Raw genomic sequence first — 19,992 nt, 5'->3', positions numbered from 1 at the left:
GGATTGTGATATTTATATTTTCTGTAAGGTCCTTGATGTAAAATTGTACCCATCGCCAATCAAATAATGCAACAAGGGAGTCTCTCGAGACCCATATCACGGTTCAAAAACAAGAAGATGCAACCGAATGTACATGTGCACCCATATGTTCTGACATGTCTACACGTCGCTAAAACAGCTAAAACAACGAAAAAGATCACAACACATATTTATTATGCTACTCTTCGATCCATGTGCCGAAACAAATGAAAATACACCCTAAAATATGCCTAGATGTTTGTGAATCAACAACATGTAATATGGATCGGAGGGAGTGCAAAATTTCAAATGCAAACTCAATGTGCTGCTCAAGAAAAATATTACAAATAGAAAGATGATGCATGTAAAACATCTATATTTGTAGTTTATTGTGCCATATTTCATCATGCTTGCATCCTATATGTTGCTATAATCATATTTTAGATGAATTTTGGGATTTTTCTGAAAGATCCTTTTTATTTGGGTAATAACTCCATGGACACAAAGACCTATTTTCCGGGCTCTTTTTACTTTCATGGACCTACGCGAACTCAAAAGGACACACACAAAAATTATACGAAAGTTTATATGGAAAATCAAGACATGGAGCACTTGGGCTTCACCTAGAGGGCACGAGGCCCATTGTGTCGTTGCCTTGTCAACGATAGTGCCATGATGGGATCCTCAAGGCTAGGGTTAGTACTGGAAATAGATGATAGGATGTTCACGACGGTGAAAGCCGGTGATTTACACATGTTCACCTTCCCTCGATGGAGGATCGCTACGTTCTGCTAGAAATTCGGTATAATGGATAAAGGTACATGTTACAAGGACGTTTATGTGCTTGCCCTAAATCTTGTTCCCTAGTCGTCTTATAAAGGTGCCAGACCTAGGGTTCGATGGAGGTAAAGACCTAATGAAAGAGCAAGGTCTATACCTCGTGTTTTGTGTATTTGATAACAACACTTGAATGAATTTAACTGTGTGCATAGATTGTCTTTGATAGATTCGCAGGTGCACGGTGCCCTCGCTGAACACTTCATGATCGGAAGACTCAAGCGTAACTTATAGGTTTTCTAGTTTTTTGTGTGTGTCGCAAGGTGACGTGGTTGGAGAGGGAAAGAGGAAAATGTAGAATATGTTTGACCGGTACTACCGGTACCAGGAGCGGTAGTACCACTACCCTACTGATATCGCCCTGAAGTACCGCTCTGGGATTTACACGCGAAAAGGCCCACAGAGCGGATTACGGTACCTTTACGGTACCATGAGCGGAAGTACCGCTCCCAAGCGGTAGTCCCGGCATGGTACCGCCTAGGTACCGTAATTCGAGTTACGGCACTACCGCTCCGGTACCGCCGAGGTACTGGATGGAGTATGGGGCTCGCAGAGGCCATGGCGGTACCATCAACGGTACTGCCAGTGGTACTACCGCTTCGAGCCCATGTGGAAAATCTGTGGGCTGATTTAAAACCCATAGCGGTACTGCCGCTTGCCCAAGCAGTAGTACCGGTTGTGCGGGATCTGCACATAACGGTTGGATTTGGAGGAGCCTATAAAAGGGTCCCTTCTTCCCAGCTCGATTTTATCTCTTCTTGTAAGGGTATATTGCCCCTATGTGTGGTTTTGGTAATTAATGACAACCCCTATGGACTAATGTTTTCATTGAGTTTATATGAAGGAATATCCCATAGGAACTACTTGTATTCCATGTGTTGGATTCAAGTATGGATGCCATGAAGATAAAGATACACCTTGTGTATTGGCATCAAGATCATCGATCAAGATAGTATGATAGAGCATGAGAAGATACAAGGTTGACCAATACAAAGAGTGAAGGATAGATTCAAGTTTGGTCAACACATGAAGCATGAAGAATGTGCCACGTGAAGTCACATGGTAGCTCTCCATGGGCATGCATCAAAAGGGAGATCTCATATGCCCATGAGAGGATGATGGGAAGTGGTGATCGTCATCAAGGTTCAGTTGGGCAAGTTCAAGTTGAGCATCTTGAGAGGATCATATGCTTGAAGCTTGACATACATTTGGTGATAATGTACATGTGAAGATGTGCATCAATAGAGCTTTCCCATCATGGTGTATGGGGGAGCATTTGTGAGTCTTCACGAAGCGATGATGATCAAGTGAGGCATTCCGGCTTGAGTGGAGTTTGAAGAGCTATCATCAAGATCAAGCGGGATGCGCAAGGCAAAGGTATGACCTTGCTAGGTTTTCCTTTTACCGATCTCAAGGTGGTTGTTGGGAGATCGGATTAAAGGATAGATAGCCGCATGATGGCGCGTGTAAGACACACGTCCGTTGGGAACCCCAAGAGGAAGGTGTGATGCGCACAGCAGTAAGTTTCCCTCAGTAAGAAACCAAGGTTATCGAACCAGTAGGAGTCAAGGAACACGTGAAGGTTGTTGGTGGCGGAGTGTAGTGCGGCGCAACACCAGGGATTTCGTCGCCAGCGTGGAACCTGCACAACACAATCAAAGTACTTTGCCCCAACGTAACAGTGAGGTTGTCAATCTCACCGGCTTCTTCGTAAACAAAGGATTAGATGTATAGTGTGGATGATGATGGTTGTTTGCGAAGAACAAGAACGAACAATTGCGGTAGATTGTATTTCGGATGTAAAGAATTGGACCGGGATCCACGGTTCACTAGTGGTGTCTCTCCCATAAGATAAACGCATGTTGGGTGAACAAATTACGGTTGGGCAATTGACAAATAAAGAAGGCATAACAATGCACATACATATATAATGATGAGTACTATGAGATTTAATCGGGGCATTACGATAAAGTACATAGACCGCCATCCAAGCATGCATCTATGCCTAAAAAGTCCACCTTCGAGGTTATCATCCGAACCCCTCCAGTATTAAGTTGCAAACAACGGACAATTGCATTAAGTATGGTGCGTAATGTAATCAACACAAATATCCTTAGACAAAGCATCGATGTTTTATCCCTAGTGGCAACAAGTACATCCACAACCTTAGAACTTTCTCGTCATCGTCCCGCATTCAATGGAGGCATGAACCCACTATCGAGCATAAATACTCCCTCTTGGAGTCACAAGTATCAATTTGGCCGGAGCCTCTACTAGCAACGGAGAGCATGCAAGAACATAAACAACATATATGATAGATTGATAATCAACTTGACATAGTATTCAATATTCATCGGATCCCAACAAACACAACATGTAGGATTACAAATAGATGATCTTGATCATGATAGGCAGCTCACAAGATCTAACATGACAGCACAATGAGGAGAAGACAACCATCTAGCTACTGCTATGGACCCATAGTCCAGGGGTGAACTACTCACACATCGATCCGGAGGCGATCATGGAGATGAAGAGCCCTCCGGGAGATGATTCCCCTCTCCGGCAGGGTGCCGGAGGCGATCTCCTGAATCCCCCGAGATGGGATTGGCGGCGGCGGCGTCTCTGGAAGGTTTTCCGTATCGTGGCTCTCGGATGCGGGGTATTCGCGACGAAGGCTTTAAGTAGGCGGAAGGGCGGAGTCGGAGGAGGCACGGGGGCCCCACACGCTAGGGCTGCGCGGGCCCCCCTTAGGCCGCGCCGCCCTAGTGTGTCGGCACCCCGTGGCCCCACTTCGTTTCTCCCTCGGTCTTCTGGAAGCTTCGTGCAAAAATAGGACCCTGGGCGTTGATTTCGTCCAATTCCGAGAATATTTCCTTACTAGGATTTCGAAACCAAAAACAGCGAGAAAACAACAACTGGCTCTTCGGCATCTCGTCAATAGGTTAGTGCCGGAAAATGCATAATAATGACATATAATGTGTATAAAACATGTGAGTATCATCATAAAAGTAGCATGGAACATAAGAAATTATAGATACGTTTGAGACGTATCAAGCATCCCCAAGCTTAGTTCCTACTCGCCCTCGAGTAGGTAAACGATAACAAAGATAATTTCTGAAGTGACATGCTATCATAATCTTGATCATACTATTGTAAAGCATATGAGATGAATGCAGCGATTCGAAGCAATGGCAAATATAATGAGTAAATAATTGAATCATATAGCAAAGACTTTTTATGAATAATACTTTCAAGACAAGCATCAATAAGACTTGCATAAGAGTTACTCATAAATCAATAGATTCAAAGTAAAGGCATTGAAGCAACACAAAGGAAGATATAAGTTTCAGCGGTTGCTTTCAACTTCAACATGTATATCTCATGGATAATTGTCAACACAAAGTAATATAACAAGTGCAATAGGTAAACATGTAAGAATCAATGCACACAGTTCACACAAGTGTTTGCTTCTAAGATAGAAAGAAGTAGGTAAACTGACTCAACAATAAAGTAGAAGAAAGGCCCTTCGCAGAGGGAAGCATGGATTACTATATTTGTGCTAGAGCTTTTCATTTTGAAAACATAGAAACAATTTTGTCAACGGTAGTAATAAAGCATATGTGTTATGTATAAGATATCCTATAAGTTGCAAGCCTCATGCATAGTATACCAATAGTGCTCGCACCTTGTCCTAATTAGCTTGGATTTAGATGGATTATCGTTGCATAGCATATGTTTCAACCAAGTGTCACAAAGGGGTACCTCTATACCGCCTGTACAAAGGTCTAAGGAGAAAGCTCGCATTGGATTTCTCGCTTTTGATTATTCTCAACTTAGACATCCATACCGGGACAACATAGACAACAGATAATGGACTCCTCTTTCATGCATAAGCATTCAACAGCAAATAATATTCTCATAAGAGATTGAGGATTAATTGTCCAAACTGAAACTTCCACCATGGATCATGGCTTTAGTTAGCGGACCAATGTTCTTATCTAACAATATGCATACTCAAACCATTTGATCATGAAAATCGCCCTTACTTCAGACAAGACGAACATGCATAGCAACTCACATGATATTCAACAAAGGTAAAAATTGATGGCATCCCCAGAAACATGGTTACCGCTCAACAAGCAACTTATTAAGAAATAAGACACATAAGTACATATTCTTCACCACAATAGTTTTTAAGGCTATTTTCCCATGAGCTATATATTGCAAAGACAAAGGAATATAATTTTAAAGGTAGCACTCAAGTAACTTACTTTGGAATGGCGGAGAAATACCATGTAGTAGGTAGGTATGGTGGACACAAATGGCATGGTTGTTGGCTCAAGGATTTGGATGCACGAGAAGAATTTCTCTCAATACAAGGCTAGGCTAGCAAGGTTGTTTGAAGCAAACTCAAGTATAAAACGGTGCGGCAAAACTCACATATGAACATATTGTAAGCATTATAAGACTTTACATCGTCTCCTTGTTGTTCAAACACCTTAACCAGAAAATATCTAGACTCTAGAGACCAATCATGCAAACCAAATTTTAACAAGCTCTATGTAGTTCTTCATTAATAGGTGCAAAGTACATGATGCAAGAGCTTAAACATGATCCGTATGAGCACAACAATTGCCAAGTATCAAATTATTCAAGACATTATACCATTTACCACATGCGGCATTTTCCGTTTCCAACCATATAACAATGAATGAAGTAGTTCAACCTTCGCAATGAACATTAAGAATAAAGCTAAGAACATATGTGTTCATACGAAACAGCGGAGCGTGTATCTCTCCCAAACAAAGAATGCTAGGATCCGAATTTATTCAAAAAAAACAAAAATAAAAACAAACAGACGCTCCAAGTAAAGCACATAAGATGTGACGGAATAAAAATATAGTTTCACTAGAGGTGACCTGATAAGTTGTCGATGAAGAAGGGATGCCTTGGGCATCCCCAAGCTTAGATGCTTGAGTCTTCTTAAAATATGCAGGGATGAACCACGGGGGCATCCCCAAGCTTAGACCTTTCACTCTTCTTGATCATATTGTATCATCCTCCTCTCTTGACCCTTGAAAACTTCCTCCACACCAAACTCAAAACAATCTCATTAGAGGGTTAGTGCATAATTGAAAATTCATATATTCAGAGGTGACATAATCATTCTTAACACTTCTGGACATTGCACAAAGCTACTGAAAGTTAATGGAACAAAGAAATCCATCAAACATAGCAAAACAGGCAATGTGAAATAAAAGGCAGAATCTGTCAAGACAGAACAGTCCGTAAAGACGAATTTTTTAGAGGCACCAGACTTGATCAGATGAAAATGCCCAAATTGAATGAAAGTTGCGTACATATCTGAGGATCACACACGTAAATTGGAAGATTTTTATAAATTTTCTACAGCAGGGGCGGCTCAATTTCGTTACAGCAAGAAATATGTTCCCGCGCGATAATCCAAATCTAGTATTGACTTTACTATCAAAGACTTTACTTGGCACAACAATGCAATAAAATAAAGATAAGGAGAGGTTGCTACAGTAGTAACAACTTCCAAGACTCAAATATAAAATAAAGTGCAGAAGTAAAATAATGGGTTGTCTCCCATAAGCGCTTTTCTTTAACGCCTTTCAGCTAGGCGCAGAAAGTGTGAATCAAGTATTATCAAGAGATGAAGCTTTAATAGAGGGGTTTGGAGTTTTCTCAACTATGCATTGTATCTTATCTATGTAAGTTTCAGAGGCTCCTTTTTCATTATTCTTAGGCTTACTATTCTCATCAAACAAATTTTCAGGAACAAGCCAACCATAGTTATTTTCTAGAGCTTCATGCATTCCTAGGAGCTTGCAAGGTATCGGTACTTTAATCTCCCCACCATCACTAACATTATTAGTGTACCTTATTCTATCCATGTCCATCTTTTCAAGTGTTCTTTTAAAATCAGGGAACAAACCAAGCCTCTTATGCTTAATAAAAACTTTTCTAGCTTCTTTAACTATATCTTCAAATTCTCTACCAAGGACTTTTAAAACAAAGTCTCTCTTTTCTCCCATCTTCATATCAGAAAGTGTAAGAAACATATGTTGCATTATGGGATTGAGATTAACAAATCTAGTTTTCAACATGTGTACTAAACAGGAAGAAGCACTTTCATAAGTAGGAGCAACTTTTAATAATGGTATATCTTCAAAATCTTCATCCATACTAACATGGGTGAAAAATTCTTCTATATTATCTCTTCCAATGATAGACCCTTGTCCCACTTGTATGTCTTTTAGAGTGTACTTAGGAGGAAACATGATGAAATAAACAAAAGGTAAATAAAATAAATGCAAGTAACTAATTTTTTTGTGTTTTTAATATAGAGAACAAGATAGTAATAAAGTAAATCTAGCAACTAATTTTTTTGTGATTTTGATATAAGGCGCAAACAAAGCAGTAAATAAAGTAAAGTAAAGCAAGACAAAAACAAAGTAAAGAGATTGGATGTGGGAGACTCCCCTTGCAGCGTGTCTTGATCTCCCCGGCAACGGCGCCAGAAATTTACTTGATGGCGCGTGTAAGATACACGTCCGTTGGGAACCCCAAGAGGAAGGTGTGATGCGCACAGCAGTAAGTTTCCCTCAGTAAGAAACCAAGGTTATCGAACCAGTAGGAGTCAAGGAACACGTGAAGGTTGTTGGTGGCGGAGTGTAGTGCGGCGCAACACCAGGGATTCCGGCGCCAACGTGGAACCTGCACAACACAATCAAAGTACTTTGCCCCAACATAACAAGTGAGGTTGTCAATCTCACCGGCTTGCTGTAAACAAAGGATTAGATGTATAGTGTGGATGATGATGGTTGTTTGCGAAGAACAAGAACGAACAATTGCGGTAGATTGTATTTCAGATGTAAAGAATTGGACCGGGGTCCACAGTTCACTAGTGGTGTCTCTCCCATAAGATAAACGCATGTTGGGTGAACAAATTACAGTTGGGCAATTGACAAATAAAGAAGGCATAACAATGCACATACATATATCATGATGAGTACTATGAGATTTAATCAGGGCATTACGACAAAGTACATAGACCGCCATCCAGCATGCATCTATGCCTAAAAATTCCATCTTCAGGTTATCATCCGAACCCCCTCCAGTATTAAGTTGCAAACAACAGACAATTGCATTAAGTATGGTGCGTAATGTAATCAACACAAATATCCTTAGACAAAGCATCGATGTTTCATCCCTAGTGGCAACAGACACATCCACAACCTTAGAACTTTCTCGTCACCGTCCCGGATTCAATGGAGGCATGAACCCACTATCGAGCATAAATACTCCCTCTTGGAGTCACAAGTATCAACTTGGCCGGAGCCTCTACTAGCAACGGAGAGCATGCAAGAACATAAAGAACATATATGATAGATTGATAATCAACTTGACATAGTATTCAATATTCATCGGATCCCGAGCAAACACAACATGTAGGATTACAAATAGATGATCTTGATCATGATAGGCAGCTCACAAGATCTAACATGATAGCACAATGAGGAGAAGACAACCATCTAGCTACTGCTATGGACCCATAGTCCAGGGGTGAACTACTCACACATCGATCCGGAGGCGATCATGGCGATGAAGAGCCCTCCGGGAGATGATTCCCCTCTCCGGCAGGGTGCCGGAGGCGATCTCCTGAATCCCCCGAGATGGGATTGGCGGCGGCGGCGTCTCTAGAAGGTTTTCCGTATCGTGGCTCTCGTTACTGGGGTATTCGCGACGAAGGCTTTAAGTAGGCGGAAGGGCGGAGTCGGAGGAGGCACGGGGGCCCCACATGCTAGGGCTGCACGGGCCCCCCTTAGGCGCCGCCGCCCTAGTGTGTCGGCGCCCCGTGGCCCCACTTCGTTTCTCCCTCGGTCTTCTGGAAGCTTCGTGCAAAAATAGGACCCTGGGCGTTGATTTCGTCCAATTCCGAGAATATTTTCTTACTAGGATTTCTGAAACCAAAAACAGCAGAAAACAAGAATCGGCTCTTCGGCATCTCGTCAATAGGTTAGTGCCGAAAAATGCATAATAATGACATATAATGTGTATAAAACATGTGAGTATCATCATAAAAGTAGCATGGAACATAAGAAATTATAGATACGTTTGAGACGTATCACCGCACTATCAAGAGGGGCTTTCGGTTGGGTAACTTGATCGCATCGTCTTAGGGAGCTCAATCCTTTGCATACTTTGCATATCCCTATTGCTTCTTGGTTTTTCTCTGTACGAGGTTCTTGAGCTTGTTTATAGCTTTACAGCAAGCCCAAGTTCATCGAAAACGGAGTGCGTGTGACTCTTCTATGGCATTTTCAAGGTTGGGAGATTTTACCGGTTATTCATGATATAAGGTTCTACCCTTTTATATTCATGACAAAATATCCTCCTAAAAGATTCTTGTGTTTTCACTTTCTATAGGATAGCACTTGTTGTTATCTTTCAAACAAAACTGGTTTCATCCAATTCGGAGTTCGGGAGCATTCGTTATTAAAGAAAAAGGAAAAAGGAGAAAGAATAAAAGGAAAAAGAAAAAGAAAAAGAAGAGGGACAGCCGACCGACCGGCCTGACCGGACCGGCCACCGGCCCACCTGGTCCGCGCCGGGACTGGCGCTGATGCCTGCCGGGCCGTGTACTGTGGCCTTTGGCCCATGACCGGCCGCAGGCCCGGTCCGCGACCGGCCTGCCCGGCGCGCCCCCCGGCCCGACCGAATGCCTCGCTGGGCCGCCTTTCCCCCACGCGGCCCACAGCGTGGCCTGCTGCCCGTGACGCCCCGCGCGGCCTTGCCTATTTCCCGCACAGCGCGCGCCTTGCCCCGCCCGTCTGCTGGGCCGGCCCGACCGGACACCCGACCGGGCTCCTCAGCTCCAAATCCGGTCGGTCGGCCTAGCAACCGGCTGGGCCGAATTTCTGCCCGTTTTTCCTGCAGTTTTTTCTGTCTTTTCCCCCAATGGTTTTATTTGCTCTTGGGCTATAAATAGCCCTTCTTCCACCTTGGGCTTAGTTAGTTCTTATATTCTCTCTCCTCCATTGTTGCCTTTGAAGAACTTGCTCTTTCTCTTGTCTCCCCCCATGATTCTTGCTCATTCTCGAGGGATCTGAGAGAGGAGATCTAGATCTACACATCCACCAATCCATTTCTCCTCTAAGTGAGGGGAACTCTTGGGATCTAGATCTTGGAGTCTTTTGTTGACTTTCCCCATATATTGTTCTTCCTCTCCAATCTCATCTTAGCATTTGTTGCTTGGGTGGGATTTGAGAGTGAAGGATTTGAACACCTCTAGTGTTCTTGCTTTGCATCATTGCATAGTGTTGAGCTCTCTACCACGATTAGTTCGAGTGAGAGACCGTGAGCTTGTTACTCTTGGAGGGAGACCTCCTAGTTGGCTTGGCGGTTGGTGCTCCGGTGATCTCTTCAAGAAGATTGTGAAGAGGCCCGGGCTTCTTCTTCGTGGAGCTTGTGAAGTGGTTGTGGAGCTTGCCATCTCCGGAGCGGAGGAAAAGCTAACCATAAGGAAAGGGCCATTATCCTTCGTGGGTGTGGTTCGGAGAATAGGGTGAGCCTTCGTGGCGCGGGGAATCCTTCGTGGGACCTCCACTCCTCCTTGTTTAAGGCTTCACCGCCTTGAGAGTAAAGATGTCATCTAGTAATTTAGTGCATAATGACACAATTATCTTTGTTGGCACAAATTATCTTTTGTGGCGAAATTGCTTGCTTTGTAATCTTCGGACCTTGTGTCCAAACATTGAGAAATTTCTAGATGTAGGTTTTTCTCCTCCGATGGATCCTCAAAATCTATCTTTAGAGGATGAGAAAAACTTACATCTTGAAGCTCAAGTATCTAATGAGCTTTTATTCTCCTTGAGACCAGATTTTCGTAGGTTCTTGATATATATAAAGCAAAAGTCGTCTCATGAGATGTGGATCAAGCTTAAGGAAATGTTTGGTGGATCCATCTCTCATTTGGTCGGTGGTGTCTCCGAGGAGCTCCCTTCCCCTTCACATCATGAAGAGCTCCAAGTTGCTTCCACCTCCGGCCGTGATGAGTTCTCATCTTCTTCCACTTCACCAACGTGTTACAAGACACAAGGTAATGATATGGTGAGTGGTGAGGAAAATTGCAATATTGATATTGTGCTCAATAGTGATGATTCTTCATCTCTATCCCATTGCAATGTTTCCTCTTTGAACTTGAACACATATAGCACTAAAAATAATCTGCATGCTTGTGTTGATAGTCCTTGCATATCATGTGTAAATTGCTTACATAGATCTCATGATGATATGCTTGCCTTGTCTTGTTTCCATAATCAAAATGCTTCTATTTCCTCTAGTGGTTTATTGACTAACAATGTAGAGGAAACCGAACACTCTATGGATCAAGACACGATTTCAAATGGGGATTCAAGAATATCCTCATTATCATCCTCCGGTATGCACATGTGCCTTATGGAAAATGGATCAAAGGTATCTCCTACTTTGACTCCTAACACATCCTCTAATGATGAGAGTGATGATGATGATAATGATGAAGAATATAATACCTTGTTGCATGATATGGGGATGGTATATGCTTCTCTTCATGGTAATAAAGAAGCTCGTGCTAATCTTGAACACTCTATGGAAACCTTGAATAAATACAAGGAAACCATAGTGGAGTTAGAATCTCATATTGAAAATAGGAGACTAAGAATTGAACTCCTCAAGCAAGAGTTAAAAGATGAGAAGCATACGAACTTTATGCTTACACAAAAAATTGAATCCTATGAGCTTGAAAATGAAAAATCTATTGTTGATGCTTGTGCTACTAACTCTACTTCTTGTGAAGCATCTATCTTAAAGGAGAATGTTGAGCTAAGGGCTCAACTTGATTGGCTAACTAGCAATTGTAGGGAATTGGAAGAAAGCAATAAAACGCTCTCACACTCTCTTGAGGATCTTCTAACTTCCTACGATGAGCTAAAGTTAGCTCATGAGGCTAGTATCACTAAGGTAACATCTTGTGAGCCTCATGTGGACATTAGCACAATCTCTACTACAAATGCTATATTTTCATGTGCTAGTCCTTGTAATCCATCTAGTCAAACTATTGATACACCTTGTGTTGGATTACTTGCCTTGCCTTGTTGCTCTAACAATGAAGCTTCTACTTCCTCTAGTACTTGTATTTCTACTAACCATGTAGAGGAAATAAAAGAGCTCGAGGCCCAAGTCCTTTCTTTGAAGAAAGACTTGGAAAAGCGTCATGAAGGGAAATCCGCACTTGACAAGATGCTAAGTGTGCAACAATCCCCCAATGACAAGAGTGGACTTGGATTCAACTCCAATAACAAGAACAAGTCCAAGAGCAAGAACGAGAAGAAGAAGGGCCAAGACAAAGTCAAGGATTCGGCCAAGATTGTTTGCTTCAAGTGCAAAGTTGAAGGGCACCATGTTAGATCATGCCCATTGAAGAAGAAGAAGCACTTAAGTGAGAAACAACAATGGAAACGGCCACAAAGTCAAGGTCAAGCTCAAGCTCGACCTCAAGTTGAAGATAGGCCACTTCCCAAGAAGAATCAAGATAATGTTCCCCAAGAAAAGAAATCAATAAAGAAGAAAAAGGGGAACACTTGCTACTTATGTCGTGAGAAGGGGCACTTTGCTTCTTCTTGCTTAGGTGGTACCTTATCTAACCCTATAATTGTTGATGATGATTATTCTCTAGGGAAGGATAAGGATGGCAATGTGTTTGCCAAGTTTGTTGGAACTCAAAGTGGTTTCAAGAAAAGAACCATTTGGGTTGCCAAGCCTATTGTGACTAACCTCTTAGGACCCAACTTGGTTGGGGACCAACAAGCTCAAACTTGATCAATAGGTACAAGTGGAGGGAATTGGAGGCTTGGCTACTTCATGAAGAATTAAGGGACCTTCATATATTATATTTTGACCAAGCCAAGTCGTATGGATTATCATCTATATCTTATATCCAATGTTCCTCCTTGCGGTAACTTATACTTCAACTCATATTAATTGTAAGTTACTTGCCCCTTTGCATGTTTGGTTTTGTATCAAATATGTGTTTGTATGTGTTGAGTCTTACTTGCCTATCTTGTGAATTCAAGTATGTTTGTTTGACTCGTCATATACTTGTGTATTGTTTTGAGCCTAATGCATCTTGATGATATCTTACTTGGCTCTCTTTGAGTGATTAACGGAACATCCCATTTTGGGGGAGTGATATGCATTGTGCATCTCTCTTCCTCTAAAATGTGTGTTCATGGGTGTCACCACTTAGTATTGATTTTGCAAGATTATCTAGTCACTATGTGGTGTGTCATACTCATGGGATATTCAAATTACAAATGTCCATTAATCATCTCTAGTCGATTTTAATTGCCTCTTGATTAGAAGAAATGCTTTATCACATTATGGGGGAGTAATATGTTTTGTACATATCACAAGCCTAGAAAATGTGAACATATGAGGTTATGCCACTTTGAGTTGATGCTCTTAATTATCTTGTTCCTAGGTGGCATGTTTGCTCAAACAAGCTCCACTTCTATTGAAAAGCTTTTATTGCTCATCTTATGGATTCTTGTTTGAGTAAGAAATTCTTGGTACGGTTTTTCCTCAAATACATATCTCTATATCTTATTTGGGATACCGATTGCTTCAAGTTATTCTAATCATTGCCGTGCGTGATTGTTTGACTAGTTGAAGCTATCAAGAATCTTCATCCGTGCATAGCGCTTAATTCTATATACTTATCCTATGCCTTTTATTGTGAAGTTGATCCTTACTATCATTGTCAATACTCCACCGGAAATTATTTCCAATATACTCATTGTCTTTGACAATTGATAACCTTGTATGTGGTTGAATTTTTGGATCATCTTCACCTTGGATTGCTTCTTATTGCCTTATTTTATTTCCAACAAATCTTTGTTGCTCCCATGTGTCTTCCTTGTCCCTTTGAAAAATCTTTTGATAAATTCTCTTGATTCATATCAAGTATTTGTTTTGGAAGACAAACCTTTTCTTTACGGTACATTGTGCCATTGTGAAAAGTGTAGAGGGTTTGGTTTATTTGTTCGAACCTTGCTCTTTTGGGAGTTTTGCTATCTCATTCCTTCTTCTATGCTTTATTTGTTGAATGAGATAAATCTTTGAGCATGTTTGCTTTATTTCATCCTTTATGCTCAATGGTTTCTTCTTAGTTCATTTGTTGAACTTTGTTGAACAAATCTCTTGTGATTTGCTTCTTTGATATAATTTGGACAACAAATTTGTTTGGTCACACCTTTATGCCTTCTTGAATTCATTTGGTGTTTTGTCCAAAGTGTGTCTTTCTTGGATCTTTAAAGTCTTTATGCGTGCTTATATGCAATTTGTTTATATTTGTAGCATGCTTGCTTTCTTTGATCCATTATATAGGGTATACTCCATCAAATCCTAAATGGCTAAGATGTGCATGAAATTCAAATTTCATCTAAATATGCACATATTTATATGGAGTGTGTCCTATATATTGTGGTTAGTCTAACCATTTTGGACCCAATAAGTTTGGGGACCAAGATGTACTTGAATGTTGTTTTAGGTACATTGGAGATGCAATGGAGGCTTGTCTCATCTATAAGGAAGGTGTTGTCACCATATGAGAATTGGAGTCAAGCTAGGATGATCGATGAACTCTTATCTACTACATCAAGCCATTGCTATCTCGGTAACAAGTATCTTATTCATGCATACTCATATAGCATCCATCCTCTTGTAGGTTGCATCTTGGCGTGAAATTCTTTATTTTAAAAATATTGAGGTTCTTGAAAAATCTTTTTTTAAAGAAAACTTCTTATTGTACATTTGAGTAATTTGAGAAGATGCATATGATAGGAATATATATATATATATATATATATATATATAGGATAAATACTTCCTACTCCTGGGTGTAACTACACCCACGTCTCATATACTACCATACGGAAGTATATAACATACTTTGTTGGTTTGAGTATGTTCATACACTAAATCTAAGATACTCCATACCAACTTTGGTGGAAAAAAATTAAATACACTCATAGTTTGCACTATATATACAAAATACATGCATATTTATACGTAAATAAATAGTGTACGTAAAAAATTGTACATACTACCTACAAAGTAGTATATATACTACCAAAATATTCTTATATACTTCATACTACATGTATATACTCTTCGGTATGATAGATACTACCTAGATTGTGTGAAACACACATGGGAGTAACTACACCCGGGTGTAGCATGAATATGTCCTATATATATATATATATCATGTTTATGATTCACCTATCCCAAATATGCCCTCTAGCAATTTATTGCATATTAATTCCTCAAAGAGCTCTTTTGTGCAATATTGATGAAATTACAAAATAAGTCCCTATTTGTGATACTTGTTGCCTTTCTCAAAACATTCCAACTAGCTTTACTTCCCTTATTGTTAGTTGTGATGTTTTTGAGATTTTCTTGGTTGAAGCTCATTCATATACCATAAGTGAAAATTGGAGCCATAGACTATATATGCTTTATAAGCAAACATCCTTTGGTATATTTTATGACTTCATCTTGGATATCATGTCTTATTTATTTTATTAACCTCTTGTGTGTGCATGTTTCTTTATGAATCACTTTGTTCACTTTAGAAACTTATATACATGAGAGCATTAATCCATCACCTTGATATCCTTGTTCTTTGCCGACCATCTTTTATCCTCTTGATTTTAGTGGTGTTGGTAAAGAAGATTTATGAGTGCTTGGTTTATTTGTTTTTCTTCATGCACTCATACCTCATAATTGTTGGACTCAAGTTGTTCTTGATAAGCATATTCTCTTTATCTTGAACTGTGTTCTAAATGATATAGAGGGAGTAAGGATTCCATGTTTGTGCATATTGTATTCAAATGCAAACATTGTAAATTATGCACGAACTTTGGGAAGCTTCCTTATTTTATTTATAGCACTATATCTCTCTTATCATGATATCTTTGTTTGTCCAATTGGATCTATGATTGCTTGCTTTATTTGTGAAAACTTTCTTCACCATGTTATTCTTGTGCAATCTTTGATCCTCAATATAGTTTGACTTCCTTCAAGTATTCATCATTGGATATGTGCATTTGATTCCTCTCAAATTATGAGAAGTGCACATCTTGGAGAGGAACTCATATTATATTGGCTTTCTAAATTTTTCTCCCATTTTGGCACTTGATGTCAATGGGGGAGAAGTTTAGAGGGTTTAAGGGAATGGTTTTATACTTAAGTTTGGTTTGTGCTTAAGTGTTTTGCCTCTCATGCATGCCATATTTATTATGTCTTGCATGGTTGTTTATATATATATATATATAGTGGAAATTGTCCCAAAGGTTAATCTTGACAATGTATGCAATGAATTCATGTTCATCACACGTGCGTACATTGTGGGGGAGTTTGCTCTATATATATTGGCTCTACTCACATCCCTTGCATTAGTTGTAGTTGTGTGAGTAGAGTTGGTTTTGATATGGGATAGTAGCTTTGTGTTACTTGACCATATCAAATACAACCTCTTGTGTACAACTTATTCTCGGATAAGTTGCATACTTGCTTCTAATATTCATTATATGAACCCTCTTATTGTGGTTGTCATCAATTACCAAAATGGGGGAGATTGTAAGGGTATATTGCCCCTATGTGTGGTTTTGGTAATTAATGACAACCCCTATGGACTAATGTTTTCATTGAGTTTATATGAAGGAATATCCCATAGGAACTACTTGTATTTCATGTGTTGGATTCAAGTATGGATGCCATGAAGATAAAGATACACCTTGTGTATTGGCATCAAGATCATCGATCAAGATAGTATGATAGAGCATGAGAAGATACAAGGTTGACCAATACAAAGAGTGAAGAATAGATTCAAGTTTGGTCAACACATGAAGCATGAAGAATGTGCCACGTGAAGTCACATGGTAGCTCTCCATGGGCATGCATCAAAAGGGAGATCTCATATGCCCATGAGAGGATGACGGCAAGTGGTGATCGTCATCAAGGTTGAGTTGGGCAAGTTCAAGTTGAGCATCTTGAGAGGATCATATGCTTGAATCTTGCCATCCATTTGGTGATAATGGACATGTGAAGATGTGCATCAATAGAGCTTTCCCATCATGGTGTATGGGGGAGCATTTGTGAGTCTTCACGGAGCGACGATGATCAAGTGAGGCATTCCGGCTTGAGTGGAGTTTGAAGAGCTATCGTCAAGATGAAGCGGGATGCGCAAGGCAAAGATATGGCCTTGCTAGGTTTTCCTTTTACCGGTCTCAAGGTGGTTGTTGGAGACAGGATTATAGGATAGATAGCCGCACTATCAAGAGGGGCTTTCGGTTGGGTAACTTGATCGCATCGTCTTAGGGAGCTCAATCCTTTGCATACTTTGCATATTCCTATTGCTTCTTGGTTTTTATCTGTATGAGGTTCTTGAGCTTGTTGCTAGCTTTACAACAATCCCAAGTTCATCGAAAACGGAGTTCGTATGACTCTTCTATGGCATTTTCAAGGTTGGGAGATTTTACCGGTTATTCATGATATAAGGTTCTACCCTTTTATATTCATGACAAAATCTCCTCCTAAAATATTCTTGTGTTTTCACTTTCTATAGGATAGCACTTGTTGTTGTCTTTCAAACAAAACTGGTTTCATCCAATTCGGAGTTCGGGAGCATTCGTTATTAAGGAAAAAGGAAAAAGGAGAAAGAATAAAAGGAAAAAGAAAAAGAAAAAGAAAAAGAAGAGGGACAGCCGACCGGCCGGCCTGACCGGACCGGCCACCGGCCGACCCGGTCCGCGCCGGGACTGGTGCTGATGCCTGCCGGGCCGTGTACTGTGGCCTTTGGCCAATGACCAGCCGTAGGCCCGGTCCGCGACCGGCCTGCCCGGCGCCCCCCCCCCCTGGCCCGACTGAATGCCTCGCTGGGCCGCCTTTCCCCCGCGCGGCCCACAGCGTGGCCTGCTGCCCGCGACGCCCCGCGCGGCCTTGCCTATTTCCCGCACAGCGCGCGCCTTGCCCCGCCGGCTGCTGGGCCGGCCCGACCGGACACCCGACCGGGCTCCTCAGCTCCAAATCCGGTCGGCCGACCTGGCAACCGTCTGGGCCGAATTTCTGCCTGTTTTTTCTGCAGTTTTTTCTGTCTTTTCCCCCAACGGTTTTATTTGCTCTTGGGCTATAAATAGCCCTTCTTCCACCTTGGGCTTAGTTAGTTCTTCTATTCTCTCTCCTCCATTGTTGCCTTTGAAGAACTTGCTCTCTCTCTTGTCTCCCCCCATGATTCTTGCTCATTCTTGAGGGATCTAAGAGAGGAGATCTAGATCTACACATCCACCAATCCATTTCTCCTCTAAGTGAGGGGAACTCTTGGGATCTAGATCTTGGAGTATTTTGTTGACTTTCCCCATTGTTCTTCCTCTCCAATCTCATCTTAGCATTTGTTGCTTGGGTGGGATTTGAGAGTGAAGGATTTGAACACCTCTAGTGTTCTTGCTTTGCATCATTGCATAGTGTTGAGCTCTCTACCACGATTAGTTCGAGTGAGATACCGTGAGCTTGTTACTCTTGGAGGGAGACCTCCTAGTTGGCTTGGCGGTTGGTGCTCCGGTGATCTCTTCAAGAAGATTGTGAAGAGGCCCGGGCTTCTTCTTCGTGGAGCTTGTGAAGTGGTTGTGGAGCTTGCCATCTCCGGAGCGGAGGAAAAGCTAACCATAAGGAAAGGGCCATTATCCTTCGTGGGTGTGGTTCGGAGAATAGGGTGAGCCTTCGTGGCGCGGGGAATCCTTCGTGGGACCTCCACTCCTCCAAACGTGACGTACCTTCTTGCAAAGGAATGGAACACGAGAATACATCCTCGTCTCCGCGTGCCTCGGTTATTTCTATACCGAGCTCTCTTTCCTTGTGATAGCCATCGTGCTTGAAGTACATATATCTTGCTATCACTTTGCTACATATATCTTGTGCCTATCTTGCTTAGCTGCAGTTGCTATTGTTACACTTAGTTGAACTTAGCATATTTAGGGTTTGTTCTTGTAAACTAAACGTTAGTTTAATTCCGCATTCTTACAAGACAAATCCGCAAGAGTTTTTAATTGCCTATTCACCCCCCCTCTAGGCGACATGTCGATCTTTCACTTCTCCTTCTCTCTCCTCATTGTTGATGAGCTCAAACCTTGAGGATCTCCCCACCTACCCAACCAATCTTGTCCAAACTTTGAGGAGTGGTGGAGGAAGCCCCGATCTATAGTTCTACCAAGAGAGATTTCACCAATACCATCTCTAGTCCTTAGTGGATCTTGGAGTTAGGGTTCTGATGACCCACAAGTATAGGAGATCGCAACAGTCTTCGCGGGAAGTAAAACCCAATTTATTGATTCGACACAAGGGGAGACAAAGAATATTTGTAAGCCTTAACAGTGGAGTTGTCAATTCAGCTGCACCTGGAAACAGACTTGCTCGCAAGAGTTTATTAGTAGTAACAGTTTTATAGCAGTAGCAGTAGTGAAATAACAGCAGCAGTGTAACAAAGACAGCAGTAGTGATTATAGTAAACAGCAGGATTAAAATATTGTAGGCATAGGGATGGGTGACGGGCGTTGCATGGATGAGAGAAACTCATGTAACAATCGAAGTAGGTCATTTGCAGATAATAATAAAACGGTATCCAAGTACTAATCAATCAATAGGCATGTGTTCCATATTTAGTCGCACGTGCTCGCAATGAGAAACTTGCACAACATCTTTTGTCCTACCAGCCGGTGGCAGCCGGGCCTCTAGGGAATCTACTGGAAATTAAGGTACTCTTTTAATAGAGCACCGGAGCAAAGCATTAACACTCCGTGAACACATGTGATCCTCATATCATCGCCTTCCCCTTCGGTTGTCCCAATTTCTGTCACTTTGGGGCAATACGTGTATACAACTTGCAGGTAAGATCATAAAGCAATGAATATCATCATGAATTGATAACATGTTCAGATTTGAGATCATGGCACTCGGGCCCTAGTGACAAGCATTAAGCACAACAAGTTGCAACAATATCATAAAAGTACC

The sequence above is a fragment of the Lolium rigidum genome, chromosome 4 (genome assembly GCF_022539505.1).
Source record: "Lolium rigidum isolate FL_2022 chromosome 4, APGP_CSIRO_Lrig_0.1, whole genome shotgun sequence".
Classification (NCBI taxonomy): Eukaryota; Viridiplantae; Streptophyta; class Magnoliopsida; order Poales; family Poaceae; genus Lolium; species Lolium rigidum.
The sequence above is the reverse complement of the archived record's forward strand: the minus strand, read 5'-3'. Positions refer to the sequence as shown.